Source organism: Monodon monoceros, unplaced genomic scaffold (assembly GCF_005190385.1).
Source record: "Monodon monoceros isolate NGI ecotype Baffin Bay Population unplaced genomic scaffold, NGI_Narwhal_1 Super_Scaffold_11, whole genome shotgun sequence".
In the NCBI taxonomy this organism is placed as follows: domain Eukaryota; kingdom Metazoa; phylum Chordata; class Mammalia; order Artiodactyla; family Monodontidae; genus Monodon; species Monodon monoceros.
Genome location: NW_021703767.1, coordinates 9,563,716 through 9,582,939, shown reverse-complemented (window position 1 = coordinate 9,582,939; position 19,224 = coordinate 9,563,716). Strand labels below are relative to the sequence as shown.

General features: G+C 39.6%; 1 long non-coding RNA gene across 2 annotated transcripts in view; it reads right to left on the bottom strand.

Moving 5' to 3' along the window:
• The window catches only part of LOC114890899, a 28,873-nt gene extending 14,140 nt beyond the window's left edge, over nucleotides 1–14,733 (bottom strand). The window contains exons 1-3 of one of the 2 annotated variants that reach the window (XR_003792381.1): nucleotides 13,486–14,733; nucleotides 12,404–12,627; nucleotides 3,123–3,277 (exon numbers count right to left, since the gene is read on the bottom strand). This is a non-coding gene — a long non-coding RNA (uncharacterized LOC114890899). The remainder of the gene's footprint in view (nucleotides 1–3,122; nucleotides 3,278–12,403; nucleotides 12,628–13,485) is intronic. The other variant, XR_003792382.1, reaches the window with a different exon arrangement.
• Nucleotides 14,734–19,224: the final 4,491 nt, after the last annotated feature.

Genomic DNA, 19,224 nt, shown 5'->3' with positions numbered 1-19,224 from the left:
AAATGATTAGATAAATTTCAATGCTCATTTATGTGAAAAAAAAAAACCAAACCTTTAACAAACTAGGAATACGAAGGGACTTTCATAACCTGTAAAGAAAATTCATAGCAAATATCCTTTATGATGAAAGTTAAAAACTCTCCTTGGGAGTCAGGAACAAGATTCAAATGCATGTTATAATTTCTATCAACAATTCAGTGGAAATTCTAGCAAGTACAAGGAAATATAAACTAAATGCCTAAAGACTGTTATGAAAGAAACAAAACTTTCATAATTCACAAATGATATGTTATTATGATTTTAGCATCTATGTTCGTGAGTACATTTGCATTGTCATTTTTCATCCTCATTCCTGTGAGGTTTGGTCAAGCTTATGCTAGTTTCATAAACTTTTTCAGTACTCTGGTATACATTTTGTATGTATTAGCCCGTGTCTCTTATTTTCTGATGCTTTGACATTAGGAGGTCTTGCTGCTCCTAGAGGGACTGCCCCACCGCACAGGGTTAGCTAATTCCCAAAGATAGTAAACAACTCACCCCTGAGGGTGCCTTTCAAATGTAAACCAATCCAGAGCCCACACACCTAACTCCTTCTTTATCAGGCTTTCACATATCAGGACACTATCCACCTGCCCCAATCGCTCCAGGGTCACATTCCAAACACCTAAGGACAGCTCCTATGCCCCAGAGCCTCCTGAAATTACTCAGAGTAATCAATCTTAAACCTGTTTACCCTGCCTCACCCATTCTTTTGTCCATCGTGGCAAGAAGCCGGGCCATGTTCCTTCTGCTTGCATCCTTGAGTATAACAACCTGTCTTTACAATGGTAATATTCTCCCAATCAGTTGACCTTGCCAGAACTAAGGAATAATAAAACCTCTTATTTTAAAATATATAAAATTAGAGTTATTCATGAGAACTGGCCCTCGTTCACCTCCCCTTGCATTACTGGTCCCTTTCTTTTCAGGTTTCAGCGGCACTGGACTTCCTCCTTTTCCTCTACATGCCTTAGGGTTTTTGCCCCCATGATTCCCCCCACCCAGAATTCTCCTTCCCCAGAACCCTGCTGGTTCCCTTATAACCATCTCAGGCAAGCCTTCCCTGGCCATGTGGTCTAAAGTAAACCCCTCTCCTGCTGCCCCCTTTCTTTATTATCAATACATTACTATATCTTATTTTATTTTATTTTATTTTATTTTATCTTGTTATTCCATTGTACTCATTGCAACCTGAAATTTTCTTTGTTTCTTCTTGGTTTACTTTCCTAAGTCTGTTTCCTTGAAAGCCAGAAATCCATCTGATTTTCACTGCTTTAGCCTAGGAGAGTACTTGACACACAATAGGGGCTCAGCATCATTGTTTGAATGAAGAATTAATAAATGGACACAAGAATATGCCACAAGCCATGGCAGGTATTTGAGAAAATAGTTTGGGAAAATAGTGAGGAGACCATATCCCTTAGAGCCAAGGTCATTTAGGGGATGGTGGGGAAGCGAGTCCGTAGGGAGCCCTGAGCACCCAGTGGGAGAGTAAGACAGGTTGGAGCATAAACACCATCCACACTCTGTACTGCCCCAGCTCTTGAATTGAGACTCAATATCTGGCTGGAGGCTTACAATGAATTTGCCTCTTGTGTCACCTAGACTATAGGCTTCAAATAATCGACAGGGAATATTGTAATCGGTGACTAGTTTTAATTCTAGAGAGACCCAAACATGCAATTCTATTCTTCCTTAAAATAAGAGAAGACATCTTAGAAAATGAGTTGTTTAAAACACAGATCGCTAAGCATCAATTTGGGCATTATCTGAATTCTGACATCATAAGTGAAAACAGTTTTAACTCCACTTAAAAAGATGTCAGATTCAGGCAGTTTTACAACAGGAAATGGGAAAAGGTTAAGGCCTTAACATGATTCAGGTGTCATTTGATATATATACATAGGAAATAAGGTCAGTTAAAATCATTTTTTTCATCAAGAAATTTACAGCTCAGAATAAAATGATGTTTCAATCCATTTTAACCAGCGTTCCGACTCATTCATGTTTCTTAACATGACTCCTCTGCATTGACCACTTAAAAGCTACAAACAATGGAAAGTTCAAAGAAGACCTCTGTGCTTATTTCACTAACATTTTAATTCCGGTAAAGTTTAAACTACTGAATGCAGCTATTTTCATGACAAAACAAAAAAAAGGAGTCTGCCATTAAACTGTGGGTGACTGGAATAAAATGGAGAAATTCATTAGCATCAAAGTTTCTTGGTTCATAAAACAAACCGGTTCAAGGGAGGAAGCCAGAAAAGTGTGAATAAACCTCAACGGTTTTGCTGTTTATTTATAAATATCTATGCACATATTCAAGACCCAACTCAAATATCACTTCCAGGTGACTACTTACCTTTTCCTCTCCTGTTTTCCAGTGTATAAATATTCTTATGCATATTTCCTTAGATAATAGATAACCCCTCTACTCAACTTTCGGCTTCATAAAAACAGAAGTCCTTGTTTTGTCGATTTTGAATCCCCAGGACCTGGTATAGTGTCATACTTTCAAGAAAGGTTTATTGACAAAGTAAGAGTATTTTAAGCAAGGGCCTCCTATATATGTACTAGGTGCTGGTCATTGTTGCTCTAATAGTAATTTTTTTTTAAAAAACCCTGATCTGCCCCTGTCCTCAAGAACCTTATGTTCTGATTGTGGAATTTAAAGAGGCAGAGGGTTTGTTTACTAGTTACCACTCTGTCTTCACCCAACCAGTTCGTGAGGAGTTTAATAGCAACCTGCCTGTATTTTTTTCACAAAGGATTTATACTCCAAATATAGTCATCATCATAAAAAATCAGGGAGTTGTGTCACACCATCTTAACACTATCCTTAATGGTCTCTTCAAAATTAAGGGAAAAGATCCATAAGATTCCAAATTGTTTATTAAAGAAAGGCCCTGACTGATGACATGTTTCAGACCATGACTGCCATAGTTTTTAAAGAAAGGAAAATTTTAAATGTAACATGTGGAAGTCACTATATTAATTTAGTTATAAAATATATCTAGTAAAGAGCTGCTTCTAGGTATAATTTATACGGTTAATACGTCCAACTATAAATCAAAAGCACTCACCGTGGGTGTTCCTAGTGAAATTGTCCCGCTCTCCATTAATTTTACTGACTGGTATTCCAGTCGAAGATTAAGCAGTTGATTTTTCAAGTAGTAACACAAATTCTCTTTTCTCTTAATGGAAGATGGTGAGAAAGGGCGTTTTCCACATTTCTGGCCTATGAGGAGAGACAAAGAAGTTTTATTGTACTGGATTGGAAAGACAATGCTCCCGTTTGGATAGGTCGGGTTTCTTTGTTGGTTTTTTTGTTTTTTTTTTAGTCACCTATACACATAGTGTAGAGGTTGAGAATTTTTTTATTCAAGGAAATTATAAAATATATTTTTTTAATGGGGAAAATCTGCTATACTAAAAATATAAAAGCTATGTCGTCCCAATGTGTGAAATAATTGTGATTTGAAGTATTAGGGTCCATTATCCCCAAAGAAACCTGCACACCTATCACAGGTTGGGTTTTGGTTTTTGATTTGGATAATATGGACCCTATAATTGTCCATCGCACTCTGTCACCCAAAATGTCCCACAATAAAAGTGTGTGGTAACTCAATCTTCCGCATGGGAATTAGCCAACTCTGATGTTATGAGCAGGCCTCCGTCTAATTTTTTAAAGAGCTACTTGCCGTATATTTCCCACCAGACAGTCTTAAAATTTATTGTGAGCTTATACACCACATGAAAATTCAGGGTAGTATTGGTAGATCTTTCTTATGGGAAAAGCATTCCAAAATGATATCTTGTGGAAAGAGCACAAACGTACAGCATACACACAAAATAAGTATTTGTAGTCCACTTTCAATTTATTCAAAATATACTCTTCTCTCCCAGTTAAAGGAGAAAATGATTACATATTCAGTTATCTTGAAATAATTAAAAGGTCATCAATTTCCTGTCAGGGAAGTGATATGGTTTAATTACATTGTATAAATGTATTGACCAGGCCATGGGGGAGAGTATCCCCATGAGAGGTTATTATCCTAACAACAATCTGGCCTCCACTGAGTGGGATATAAGTGTGTACTTAGAGATTTGTGTATATGTGTGGATTTTAAAATAACTGTAGATTTGGGATTAGCAGATACGAACTACCATATATAAAATAGTTAAATATAAGGTCCTACTGTATAGCACAGAGAACTATATTGAACATCTTGTAATAACCTATAATGAAAAAGAATATGAAAAAAATATGAAAAAGAATATAACTATATGTATGACTGAATCACTTTACTGTACACCTGGAACTAACACAATATTGTAAATCAACTCCTTCAGTTTAAAAAAAAAGAATCAAATAAATAAGCAGGATTTTATCTGAAACAACAATAGAAAGTAAAAAATAAAATGGAGTTTAGGGCAATTGTATTGAGATTAATTAAGGTTTGGTTTACTACCCAGAGTCCACAAGTCAAATATCATCCAGACTGACAATTTAGCGTGAAAAGTAAGGACTCAAGAGTTCAAAATATAGGGAAGTCAGTTGAAAATTACAAAGGATTATAGTAAAAAAATAATGACTATAGAGTCTCTGAATGGTAAAGCTGGTTGGAACCAGAGAGAGTTTAAGATTTGTTCATATTTTTCTATGAGAAAATAAAATACTTATTCATATAAATACAGAATTCCCTTATATTAATTTATACAAACTTTCCTTTTGCAAGGATTTTCATCCCATCAGACTAACTATTGAAATTGGGCACAGAAAATGGCAATTAGGGGCTTCCCTAGCGGCGCAGTGGTTGAGAGTCGGCCTGCGGATGCAGGGGACACGGGTTCGTGCCCCGGTCCGGGAAGATCCCACGTGCCACGGAGCGGCTGGGCCTGTGAGCCATGGCCGCTGAGCCTGTGTGTCCGGAGCCTGTGCTCTGCAACGGGAGAGGCCACAACGGTGAGAGGCCCGCGTACCGCAAAAAAAAAAAAAAAAAAAAAAAGGTAATTAAATAGAACATCCCTCAAGGTAATCATATTTGCAGTTTCCCCTAATCTACCCTAAAATAGTTAAAAGGAACAAGTCTCTAAGCTGAAGGGTTCATTCTGCTATCACCCAGTCACGAGTCTACATGAGCTAGGGAAAACCTACATAGTAAGTCGTGTGGAAAAACCCCGTTGACTAGCTAGAATGTCAAAATGTAGTATTTCTACCCAAAAGTTTTGTTACAACAAGTGGTAGCATACAATAGTTTCCAATACAGAGAATTTCTTCAAAGTGAAGTCAATTAGAGTCTTAACACACTGTTATTAACACATGGATTAATACTTCACAAAACAGATTTTTCTCCTATCTTCACCTCACATCACTCCATGCTCGAGGCTTAACAGATTGCTTGGATGCCTCTACAAAGGCCGTTTCTGCTTCATTCATTTGAGCCTGTGCACTGGTTGTCTGTTTCCTGGATGCCACTCCCCACCTCTCTCCCATCCCCAACGGGTAAACAGACTCAACTTGAAGATCAAAGTTCCTAGTAAAGCCCCCAGAGCTGGAGCTGGGCATTTCTTCCCCTATTTACCGTATTTACCTCTAGCCATGCCTCAATTATGCAAAGCAGCACAGTGAATGGAAACAACACTGCATCAGGAGTCAGCTCCCTGTTTTGTCACTTACCACCTCTGTGGTCCTGAGGAAGCTTCCCAATCTCCCAAGCCTTGGTCTCCTTATGTGTATAACTGGGATAACGACACATAACTAAAAAGTCTTACAACAACTAAAAGAGAATTTGTGAAAAGCCCAGCACAGCGCATGGCACACAGGGGCACTCAGCAAATGGTACACCTTCCACAAATCCCATCTCCCTTCTCCAGGGTTCCCTCCAATAACCCTGCAGCCCACCACAGTGCGGACCCCGGGGACGATGCACCCTATGTTAGGTCAGCACCCTGCTTGCTGCCCCCTGAAGCCCTATGTATATGTGAAGTTTCCTCTGGGTTACAGCCTTCTCCTCCTCTGTCTCCCCAGCTGATCACAGCTTCCAACACAGATTGTGATTCACATCATCTGGGGTGAGGTCTGCAGTTGAGTAGTTTTTATTATTTTTTAACTTTAAAAACTTTTATTTTATATTGGAGTATAGTTGATTACAATGTTGTATTAGTTTCAGGTGTACAGCCAAGTGATTCAGCTATACATATACATATATCAACTCTTTTTCAGATTCTTTTCCTATATAGGTTATTAAAGTACACTGAGTAGAGTTCCCTGTGCTATACAGTAGGTCCTCGTTGATTATTTTATATATAATAGTGTGTATCTGCTAATCCCAAGCTCTTAATTTATCACTCCCCCCAACCTTTCCCCTTTGGTAAACATAAGTTTGTTTTCTATGTCTGTGAGTCTGTTTCTGTTTTGTGTTTTGTTTTTTTGTGGGGGCGGGGGGGCCGGGATATTAATTTTCTTTTTTTAATTTCTATTTTATATTGGAGTGTAGTTCATTTGCAATGTTGTGTTAGTTTCAGGTGTACAGCGAAGTGATTCAGTTATATATATACATATATCTATTATTTTTCAGATTCTTTTCCCATATATGTTATTAGAGTATTGAGTAGAGTTTCTTGTGCTATACAGTAGGCCCTTGTTGATTATCTATTTTATATATAGTAGTATGCGTATGTTAATCCCAACCCCTTAAAGCCCTATGTATACATGAAGTTTCCTCTGTGTTACAGCCTTCTCCTCCTTATCTGTCTCCCCAACGGATTCCAGTTTCTGACACAGAGGTTGTGATTCACATCATCTGGGGTGGGGTCTGCAGTTGAGTATTTTTTATACTCCTAGGAGTTATTCTAATGTGCATCCAGGATTGAAACCCAACACATCCTTCCGTGATCCCTCCAGCTAACGGAGTCCCTCTCCAAATGTACTGTAATTGTTTGTTTCCTACATGGCGACACCCTTCAAGGTCAGCACCGTGTTTCATTCAACTTCAGATCACTAAAAACTTAACACAATGTCGAGCATTTTGCAGACCCTCAAAATCTTAATAAATAAATAAAAGGGTAAAATGTTGGATAAATGGCCCACCTTGCTAGTCCTCTTTTCTTTTCTGGAGAATGTGTATAATATTTCTCCTACTCACAAAGACACTGAAAAATTAAATCAAGTTTTTTTTAAAAAAGCATATGTTTGGGTGGGATGTATTGGGAGCTTGGGATTGACATATATACACTACTATGTATAAAATAGATAACTAATGACAGCCTGCTGTATAGCACAGGGAACTCTACTCGGTGCTCTGTGGCGACCCAAATAGGAAGGAAATCCAAAAGAGGGGATATATGTACACATGTGGCTGATTCACTTTGCTGTACAGCAAAAACTGACACAACAGTGTAAAGCTAGTTACTCCAATAAAAAAATAAAAAGCATATGTTTAAATAAATATGTACTGTATAAAGCAATACCATTGCCAAACTCCAATAATATATGTTCATATTCACTTTATACAATAAGAAAGCTGAAAGTAGGAATGTTTGTGAAAACATATCAATTTAGTCATTCAAACGTCTCTCTTGAGCTCATTTCTTTTTAATTTGTGGCTTCCATCAGTAACCCTGGAAATAACTTCTTTAAAGTAGAATTCATGGCCACAGTGACTTTGAACTCAGCTCACAGAGACTGATAGATGCTGAGCTAAACAGCACCTCACTTGAAACAAGACTGGCATGTGAAGCTATGGCCCCAGAAGAAGAAGGATCACGTGTGCAGTCAGTGCCGCTCCTGGCCCCGGAGCTGGATCAAATTCGAAAAAGCAGAACACAACCAGAATCCACTCTCTAAGCATCGTTCCTCAGGTAAGGCTTGGACACCTCCAACTCTGATCCCCCCCACAGGGGATAATTCGTCCACTTGAACAGTGCCCTGGGTGAGTCTATTATTGCCTTTAGGATATGGGGAATAGCAGTATTCACTTCCAACTGGGTTCTTGACAAATTACCACAAACTTAGAGGCTCAAAAACTGATAGCAAAAACAGTCCACAGATTTATTCTCTAACAGTTCTGGAGGTCAGACATCCAGAATGAGTCTTAAGGGGCTAAAATCAAGGTGTCAGCAGGGCCAGTTCCTTCTGGAGTCTCCAGGGAATAAGCTGTCCCTTGTCTCTTCCAGCTGCTGGTGGCTCCTGACAGCATCACTCCAACCTCTGCCTCTGTGGCCTCATCACATCCTCCTCCACGGTAGTCAAGTCCCCTTCTGCCTCTCCCTTAGGTTTACATTTGGGGCCACCTGGATAATTCAGGATAATCTCTGAATCTCCAGGTCCTTAACTTAATCACATCTACAAAGTTCTTCTTGCCATGGAAGACGACATTCACAGGTTCTGGAGATTAGGACGTGTACATCTTCAGGGGCCATTATTCAGCCCGTACAGATATATAACTAGATGAAAGTAAGATCTGTCCACAAATAATTATAATACAAGGCAGCACATAAAGATGCTGTAAGAGAAGGACAGGTGAAGACATACAGAAGTAAGAGAGGAAATAAGTCCTTCCCACTAAGAAGGGTCAGGAAAGGCCCTGTGGGCTGTAGGATTTGACCTGGTCTTGAGAGATGGGAAGACTTTGGAAAAAGTAAAGCTCAAAATATGTCAGTAAAAAAGTCAATAATCGATACTCCTTCTTCCTGTGATGTGCACATATACATACACGCACACAGTAAAATAAACCAAAACAGTTTTTTGAAAAAGAATGACTGGGACTATTCTGGACCTGTCAGCCAATGGTATAAATTGATACCAATGGTATCAATTGTGACCAAAGGTATAAATCGATAGTATATAAAATATTGAAATTCTGGAAATCTACAGAACACAATAGTCAAGGAACTGGCTATCTTATTGCATATATATTTAACATGTATGGTAAAAGAAATATTTTAAATAAATGAGAAAGGGGTAAGTTATTTCATAAATAAATCCCCCTGGAACAACTGATTATTTGATGAAAAAAATCTATTTAGATTCTCACCTAAAATCATTCACCAAACAATATAAATTCCAAGGGAACTTTAAAATTAAATATAAAATATCAATATATAAGAAATCAAGAAGAAAAAACTTTTTTAATTTACCATCATTGGAGGAGGTACAATTTACTAAAAGATGAAAACATTATTATATGTTACTAAGTTTAAATTTTAAGCTTCTCTTCAATCAAAATAAATAAATGGAACAAAATTAAAAGGCAAACATCATATTTGGGGAAAAATAGTCACAGGAAATACTATCTAGACAAAGTACTAATATCATTATATATATAAAAAGCTTAATCAAATTGAATTTTAAAATACTGAAGCTCCAATGGATAAACTGACAGAGGATGTGAATAGGCAATTTCCAGAAAGGAAATATAACTAATCAACAAATGTGTGGAAAATGTTTTCCTTCACTAGTAATCAAGGAATGGGGCATTAAAATAACAATGAAGTAACCTTTGACCCCTATCAAATTAGCAAAGATTTTTTAAAAAATAATAATTTCCACTGTTGATAAGGGGACTGTGAAAAAGGTACTCTCGAATATTGCTGATATTTTGGTATAATCCTTTTGGAAAGCAATTTGGCAAAGAGTCTTGCAATGTTTATACTCTAACTCAGTAAGTCCACTTTTGAGAATGGAGGCTAAGAAAATAATTCTGAATATTCAGAAGCACTATTTATAAAAGGAAAAAAAAAATCAGAAGTAATCTAAATACCAGATACAAACACAGTTTTTACATAAATTGTGTATATTCACTTCATTAATTATAATGTAACTTTTAAAAATCATATTTTTAAAGAATATGCAATCTATGGAAAATATAAGCGTTAAATGAAAAAAGAGTAGGATAGAAATAGTATATACATGATCTTTCCATTTAGAATGAAAACAAATAGAATAAAGATTAGATATAAATACAAAAAAATATTCACAGTGTCTGTCTTTGGATAGTGAAACCATGGATGAAATAGATAGATAATAGATAGATGGATAGATACTTGCTTGTTTTAATTTTAAGATATCCTTTTGTTGTCATTGTCAAACTCTTACAGTTTGTCACATAAAGCTTCATTAAAAACTAATTTTTAAATGCCCCCAATTAAACTTTTTTCCTACTGAAAAATTTCAGGAAATAAATTTTTTCCATTTTTTAAAAATAAAAACTGGCTTTTGTTTTTAATTTTTTTTGTTGTCAGTATGTAAATAACACAAGAATTACAAATTTAGAATCTCCTTCAAGAGAATACCCAGACCACTTTCCTTCTAAGACAATAGTTATCTGGTATAGCATTTTATTTTATTTTATATATATATATTTTTTTACCGGTACACTGGCCTCTCACTGTTGTGGCCTCTCCCGTTGCGGAGCACAGGCTCCGGACGCGCAGGCTCAGCGGCCACGGCTCACGGGACCAGCCGCTCCGCGGCATGTGGGATGTTCCCGGACCAGGGAACGAACCCGTGTCCCCTGCATCGGCAGGCGGACTCTCAACCACTGCACCACCAGGGAAGCCCTGGTAAAGCATTTTAAATCTCCATTGATTACACCATAACCCTCATAAAGTGTTTCTACTTGCTCATAACTTCTCCCATAAGCTCTGAAATTCAAATAAGTGATACAGTTTTTTAAAAAATTCTAATTTAGGTTTTGATATATATCTGCCTAGAGACAAAAGCTAAGTTGATTTCATGTTTTTAAAAAGACCCCCAAATATTATATGTGCTTCTAATCTCATTAGCAATTAGTTTTTAAACTGTTTGCTCATTGAACGTAACATTTGCAGATAAATTTAAGAAATGATTTTTCAAATTGCTCTAATAAATTCATCAAATGACTCCCCACTGTTGGATTTGGCAAAAATGGAGTTTGAGGTTGAGGGAAAGAAGGGATGCAGGCCCAAGGGCCCAGACAATCTGGGAGCCAGAAACCAGTGGCCCAGCAAGATGCCTCGTCACATAAAGAACCCAGGAGCCACTTGGCACTGGGAACGAAATGCACCCTTCTGTCTTGGACACCAGACCTGGGATGCTGCCAAGAACGGGGCTTGCCTTGGGGGACTTTTAGGAACCTTCCAGGACTGCACCAGTCCTGCACCTTCTCTTGCTGGAGCTCTCCCCTCTGCTGGGGAGTAGCCAGCCATGCAGAGCAGCATCCAGGCCCTCTTGGGAGCCCTGCTCCCATGGACCAGGCAAGGAGCCCTGGTCAAACATGACGCTGCCTTTAGGACACAAGGAAGACTTGAATATCTCCCTGAACTTCTCTTGCCTGGTTTGTAGCCATGTTGGATCAGACCAGAAACTGTGACCTCCTGATATACAGTGTCTAGACAGTATGACATCCAAACCACATCAGCAGACCTAATCTCATCATAAAAAATGTCAACATTCTGGGATTGCACCATCCAGAATTGTAGCCACTAGCCACATAAAGCCATTTAACATTAACTTTAAATTTATTAAAATTAAGTAAAACTTAAAATACAGTTCCTCTTTTGCACAAACCATAGTTCAAGTTCAGCCAGAGGTGTCTGGTGGCTGCCACCTCGGACAACACAGGTCTAGACAATTCCCACCATCACAGAAAGGCCCACGGGGCAGCACTGTTCCAGAACATACTGGTTCTAGCAGGGAGTCAACGGGCCCACTTCCCCCATTTCTAAGACAGTAAAACTTAGAGGATCTGACTTGAAAAAAAAAAAAAAAAAAAACAGGGAAGAAGCTCAAATGTTGTTACCATTTAATTAATTAATTAAAATTTGCCTTCAGCCCCATCCATATAAAATAAACTCCTAGGCTTCCCTGGTGGCGCAGTGGTTGAGAGTCCTCCTGCCGATGCAGGGGACACGGGTTCCTGCCCCGGTCCGGGAGGATCCCACATGCTGCGGAGCGGCTGGGCCCGTGAGCCATGGCCACTGAGCCTGCGCGTCCGGAGCCTGTGCTCCGCAACGGGAGAGGCCCGCGTACCGCAAAAATAAAAAATAAAAAAAATAAATAAACTCCTGACTGTGGCCAGCGGTTACATGCAGACTTTGTCATTTTGCTTACTGACTACACATTTTCATTGATCAATTCTAAATTGGATTATTGTTAGTTTTAAAAGCGCCTGAGCAGCAGAAAGTGGCCACGTGGCAGGCAAAGGGGAGATTGATAGCAGAATAAACAGGGAAAGTGACAAGATTCGAGGCTGAATTGATCACTGTCAGCGGGTCCGTGGTCAGCTGTCTGCCCTTTAGTGCCCAAAGTAAACATCAGAATAATGTTTAGACAAACACATTTGATTTTTGAGGTAATGGGTATGTCAACTAAATGACAAACCTTAGAAAGGTCAAAGGGATAGCCATTTTTCAGACTCTTTCAACCATTAATCGTTGATTTTGGTAACAGAGCTCTGGCAGGCAGAGCGGGGAGAGAACGTCGGCTTGTGTGCGCTGTGTGATGCTCCAGACAGACCTCCCCAGGATTCACCTGGTCGTCAAAATAAAATGCTGTTGTAAGCGAAGAGTTCCTCCTTTAAAAATGGCACTCAGCATCTCAGCCGTCTAAAGACAATCCGAAAGGCAACAATCTTATTAATCCTTTGAAGGGACTCAGTCCATTAGTACCCACTAAAATCATATTTCTGTGGCCTGTTATCTACAATAGAACAAAGCACAGCAAATCCTTTCCTAATGATCCGTTAGCCTCTGAGAAATTTATAACATTGTTCCAAACACAGGAAATCACTGGTGAATCACAAGTACCCGGAATTATAGTTTGGTACAATTCACCACTTGCTGGGTCATTTTTAATGTGATTTTTTTCCCTTTGAAATATCATACGTTAACGATGACTTACAAGGCCAATCAGCACTGATGGTGACTATTGCGACGTCCCAAATTCACCTGGTTTATCTGATCACACAAAGCATTTTTTTCCTTCTGCCTAGAGGGGTGTGACCGATGAGACTGGATGGGAATGGAATGTAGGTAGAGATGTTCCTGCCTCCAGAAGGAGCTGAGCATAACCCTGCTTCTCACAGAAGAATGTCATGGTGTTCTTGTGTGCTGACAGTTGCTGCACGCAAATCATAATTCATCGATCTGTTGAAATCATGTCACTTGCCAAAATGTTAGGACTCTCTAAACCCATCAAGCACATCAACGTACATAGGAAGTCAGAGAAATGTGAAGTGTGTATTTGAGTCCTACCTGTAAACACACGTACCACGGCATGGAGTGCACATCCCTCAGATAAAATAGTGTAACGAGTAGGAAGCATAAACCATATAGAGGTCTATTGTTTTGCTGTGTAAAACTCCAGCAAACTCACTGTGCAGCTTGGGTACTTAGGAAATAAGTCTTTGAATATATCTGCAGTGTGGGAGTGTCTTAGTCAGATTCAGTGCCATAACAAAATACCTAGAGTGAGTGGCTTGAACGATAAAACTTTATTTTCTCACAGCTCTCGAGTCTCGAAGTCCAAGATCAAGGAGCCAGCATGGTCAGTTTCTGGTGGGAGCTCTCTTCCTGGATTGTAGACAGCTGCCTTCCTGCCGTGTCCTCACAGGGCAGGGAGAGAGAGAGGGAGCGAAGGAGAAAGGGAGAAAGCGAGCTCTTTAGAGTCTCTTTTAATAAGGTCACTAATCCTACCATAAAAGCCCCATCCTCATGACCTCATCTAAACCTAATGACCTCCCAAAGGCCCCACCTCTGAATACCATCACGTTGGAGGTTAGGGCTTCAACATATGAATGTGGGGGGCACACAATCAGTCCATAGCAGGAGGCATGAGGTTATCAGCTATGGAGGTGGATGTTACTGATGTTCACCAATTTCTAGTTCTTGTCTATTTCTAGTGACGTCTTCATTACACTGCTCCATACCCTTGGAATTGTTTGGCCATGTCATTAGTCATGGCTAATGAAATATGAGGCATGTCACTTCCAGGCTAAAACATGTCACTGCTGTTGCTCAGCTCTCCTGTCATCTCTTACACTATCAAGGTAAGTCCTGAGCCCCTTGTGATGGTGTCATAGGTGGTATTCTAGTTACCATGCTGCAGAAGAGCTGAGCAGCTTATAAAAAGCATTGACTTACATTCATGGATGCTGTGGGTCAAGAATTTGAACAGGGTAAAAAGAGGATGACTTGTCAATGCTCCATTATATCTGAGGCTGGGAAGTCAATGGCTAATGTCTAGAATCATCTGAAGGCTTGTTCATTCACATATCTGGTGCTGGGGAAGATGATTCAAAGGCTAAGACTGCCACCTTGAGTGCCCACTGTAGACTCTCTAAGTGGTGGGGACTTGCTCACAAACGGCAACATCAAGGCAGTCAGATTTCATACATGGTGGCCCAGGGCTCCAGCAAAGAAGGCAGAAACTACATGGTCTTTTGAAGCCAGCTTGGAAGGCACACATGTTACATCAGGTATACGCTATTAGCTGAAGTATCAATAAGCTGGCCCAGGTTCAAGGAGAGGGGACACAGATACCATCTCTCCACCAGAGGAGTGTCAAAGAACGTGTGTGCATTGCTGGAGTCGGTGGGGAGGGGACTTTTTAAGATCACTACTGAGGGTGTGGAATGCCTGTTTGGAGCAGAGCCCCACTGCCCTTCCACAAAGCCATGTGGAATAATAATAAACTCTTACTGTGTTAAGCCACTGAGGTTTTGGTGGCATCTGTCCATGCCCAACCCAAATAGGATATCTCCTTAAGTCCTCAAAGAGTTAATGAGCTTCCTCCATAAATATCAAATTAACCAAAACAGGAAAGGCTTCTACTTTAGAGGAGTATAGCTCCAGTACTAAATTCATGCTTCAAAAGCAATCAGGTTGGAGTGTATAACTGAGTTACTTTGTTGTACAACAGAGATTGGCACAGAACTGTAAATCAATTGTACTTCAATAAAAAAAATTTTATAAAAAGAAAAAAGCAATCAGGTTACGCGACTTTAAACCAACATCCCCCAAACTGTGTTTGGAGGAACACAATATATATGTCCAATTTTTTTAGCAAGAAAACAGAGGTTCCCAATAAAGCCACAATAGCATGTACCTGCCCCAGGTATCTACCCCCAACTGCCTGCTAAGTGGCCGTGTCAAACATCGCAGATCATCCTCAACACTAACCATCAAACAATCTTCTCCTGAGTCCCAAAAACTACTTTCTCTAAGATTCATTCTAGTATAGCTCCTCTCCAAACCCACATTATGTTTGTATCTTTGTGTATTTAAATTCCTGTCTTTGGTCTACTTTGGTACAGAGGAGAGAGTATGGGTTTGAATTCTACTATTTGACCAGTTATTTCCAATAAGTATGTCAAAGTATAATTCTATGTCTAAACTTGAACTAAAAGCTGGATTGCGGGGGGGAGAGTGAGGGATCTACTGAAGACTTGTTAGTGAAGGCTAAGATCTGAAGTAGCATTTCGTCTCCCTGGGGAGGCAAGATGGGCACACAAAACCATATTAGTCATCTGATCGTGTATGATAAGGACATTATCAGAGTCATGAGAAAGGAGATGAGAATTGGTTAAAGTAGAAGGAGACAGCTTTACAGACGGAACTGGATTCAGCTTGTCTTTGCAAGGAAGACAGATTGGACTGTAAGGGTAGGAGAAAGAATGCGCAGAATGTGTAGAGGCAAGAATGCTCAGGGGAGGATCTAGTGCAAGGAAGAAACCAGACAGCTGGACTATGTACAGTGTCCTCATAAAGCATCAAGTTATCAAAGTTATTGATAGTTCCAAAGTCATTGTGATCCACTGGAGAACCTGACTCAGCCCACTTCCCAAGGGCTTCAGACCAGATGGAAAACTAGGTTCCTCTTATTTTATTCTATGACCTGGAGCAGCTTGAAAAAAGCAAGAAAAGTCAAGAGCCTGGGAGGAGGTGGGCTGTGAAACAGAAGGTCCTGGGCACAAATCCAACTGTGCTTCTCAATCGCACATGAGGACTTAACTCATCCACACCTCAGCTTCCACTTTTGCCACATGAGTATGAAATTCTCACTAACATGACTTCTCTGTGGATTAGTTTGACACTGTGTGTAAAGTTCCCAGCACTGTTATGGTTACATGGTAGATGCTCAAAAGAAGGTGTGTGTTACCATCACCATCATCATTATCATCACCATCACCTCATTAACAAAATGAAAGATCCCAAGGATAAATTCCAAGCTATGCTTTGGAAAGAAATAGACTAGAAAGATAGAGGTTTGTAGAGAACACAGGGCTCATGAGTCCTGAGTCAGCAATAGAATGTGCTTCAACTAAAAAGTTAATTTAAGAATATTTTCCATTTCCGCGGTTTGTTGAATCTGCAGATGCGGAACCCGCAGTTATGGAGGCCGTGTCAAACATCGTAGTAATGAAACTGTAGTAATGAAACAAGGAAAGAGCAGCATTATAAAATCCCAATGCCAGTTAGTGTTGACTTCTCAGGAGGAGGGGGGAGGACAGATGTCAATGAACATTATTGGCAGTATTCTAGTTCTTGGATTGTGTGGAGGATTGATGCCTGTAACGTATCATTAATAAATGAATAAGTAAAATGGGAGAGGGCCATGCACGATAGCTCAAATATCAAGTAAAATCAAATACTGCCCAGTGCTGTACTTGGTCATGTGAATGATGAGAAAATGTCCTCACGTAGGAGTCTTCCATCCTCTGAACACTGAAGCAATATAATTATACTCATTAAAGAAAAAAAAGTTAATTTAAGAATATCATTTTAGGGCTTCCCTGGTGGCGCAGTGGTTGAGAGTCTGCCTGCCGATGCAGGGGACACGGGTTCGTGCCCCGGTCCGGGAAGATCCCACATGCAGCGGAGCGGCTGCGCCCGTGAGCCATGGCCGCTGAGCCTGCGCATCCGGAGCCTGTTGCTCCGCAACGGGAGAGGCCACAACAGTGAGAGACCCGCGTACCGCAAAAAAATAAAATAAAATAAAATAAAAAGAATATCATTTGAAAAAAAGGAAGTACTAATGTCTGCTGCAACGTGGATGAACATTGGAAACACTATGCTAAGTCAAAGAAACCAGATGCAAAAGCCATATTGTAAACTAGAGATGATCATACTAAAGTAAGTCACAAAGAGAGAGACAAATAGCATATGACACCATTTATATGTGGACTCTAAAATATGACACAAATCAACTTACCTATGAAACAGAAACAGACTCACAGACATAGAGAACAGACTTGTAGTTGCCAAGGGGGAGGGGTGTGGAGGGAGGGATGGAGTGGGAGTCTGGGGTTGGTAGATGCAAACTATCAGTGTTATATATAGAATGGATAAACAACAAGTCCCTACTGTGTAGCACAGGGAACTATATTCAATATCCTGGGATAAACCGTAACGGAAAAGAATGGGAAAAAGAATGTATATATGTGTATAACTGAGTGACCTTGCTGTATGGCAGAATTTAGCACAACATTGTAAATCAACTATACTTCAATAAAAAAAAATTAGAAAAAGACCGTATTGTATGAGTCCATTGATATGAAATGTCCAGAACAGACAAATCCATGAAGACAGAGAACAGATTAGGTTTTCCTCTTCCAGAACAGAAGAGGCAATGGGAGTAACTGCTTAATGGGTTCGAGGTTTCCATTCGGGGTGATGAAAAGTTCTGGAACGAGACATTAATGATGGCTGCAAAACATTATAAATGTACCTAATGCCACTGAATTGTACACTTTACAGTGGTTAAAATGGTAAATTTTAAATTATGTGTATTTTAACACAATGAAAAAGTGGCATCCAAATATATTAGCAGAAAAGTAACATTAAAAATCAGGGAACTAGTGGGAAGCAGCCACATAGCACAGGGAGATCAGTTTGGTGCTTTGTGACCACCTGGAGGGGTGGGATAGGGAGGGTGGGAGGGAGATACAAGAGGGAGGAGATATGGAGATATATGTATACGTATAGCTGACTCACTTTGTTATAAAGCAGAAACTAACACACCATTGTAAAGCAATTATACTCCAATAAAGATGTTAAAAAAAAAAAAAAAAAAAGCAGGGAACTAACTCTCTCCTAACACTCAGAATTTAAGATCCTAGTGAGATGACAGTACAGTATGGATGCATGACGTTAAAAATGACTGACAGAGAAACCGAAGAGCAATAAAAATAATAAAAAGCATAGAAAAGAGTGTACCAAAAAGCGGTCAGAGATGGAACGACTAAAACAGACAGAGGAGACAGCAATAACGTGTAGAAATAGGAGAGGTTATCTCAGATTATCTGAGTGTCCATGTGCGCTCTATTAAAATAACAAGATTGTCCTTGCATAATTCCCCACTCTAATTCATTTCAACAAAAGTCCCACCCCAGAACCACTGGGGCACTGAATGCCAACTATAAATAAACTGTGTACAGTGAAACAATACTGTTTTGTAATCATTTTTCATATTTTCCCAAATTTCAATGCATAGAGAAACTCGAATCTTGGTGTAATATTTTCCCCACGAATAGGGAAAGCTGATACTTTCACCATTTGGAAGATAGAGAGAGAAGGATGCTTTCTGGAGAAGGAGATAAAAGATGTTAAACTGAGTAGAAGGTGGACCATTGTGCACAACTCCCCCCTCACTACAGCTGGTCATCTGCTGGAACCAGCAAGCAGAGTGGCACTTGCAGTCTGAGAGGGAAGTGGCTGAAATAGGGAAGCCCTTTATTTGGAGGAAAGCTTTGTTAGCAAGGACAGCTAAGGGGCTGCGGTCAGAATGCCCAGCTGAGGCTACCCCAGGAGTTCTATAAGAGAAAGGCCTGAGCTCGTGCTGTCAGGCTCAGCTCTGAGTCAGCAAACAAATATACAGTTTTTGAGTTAAAGTTTCATGTAGTGCTGTAATAATTAATCTTGCTTCGATGTTTATAAGGTCATCATTTTGGAATCTGTAGACTAACAGACAGTAATAACTCCACGGATCAGGCTGCCTGAATCCAATTACAAATATCTCATCTACAGTGGCAGCAACTTGGAGTGAGGTGAAACTTGGAAGAAAGGCTGGAAGGGTTCCATCAGGACCGCTAGCCTGAAAAAATTCTGATAAACATGAAACTTATCAACAATTCTGACATTTCTTTCCCAGATAGAAACATTTTATGCTATGAGCTTTCTGAGGACTCTTTTTCGGAGAAGACT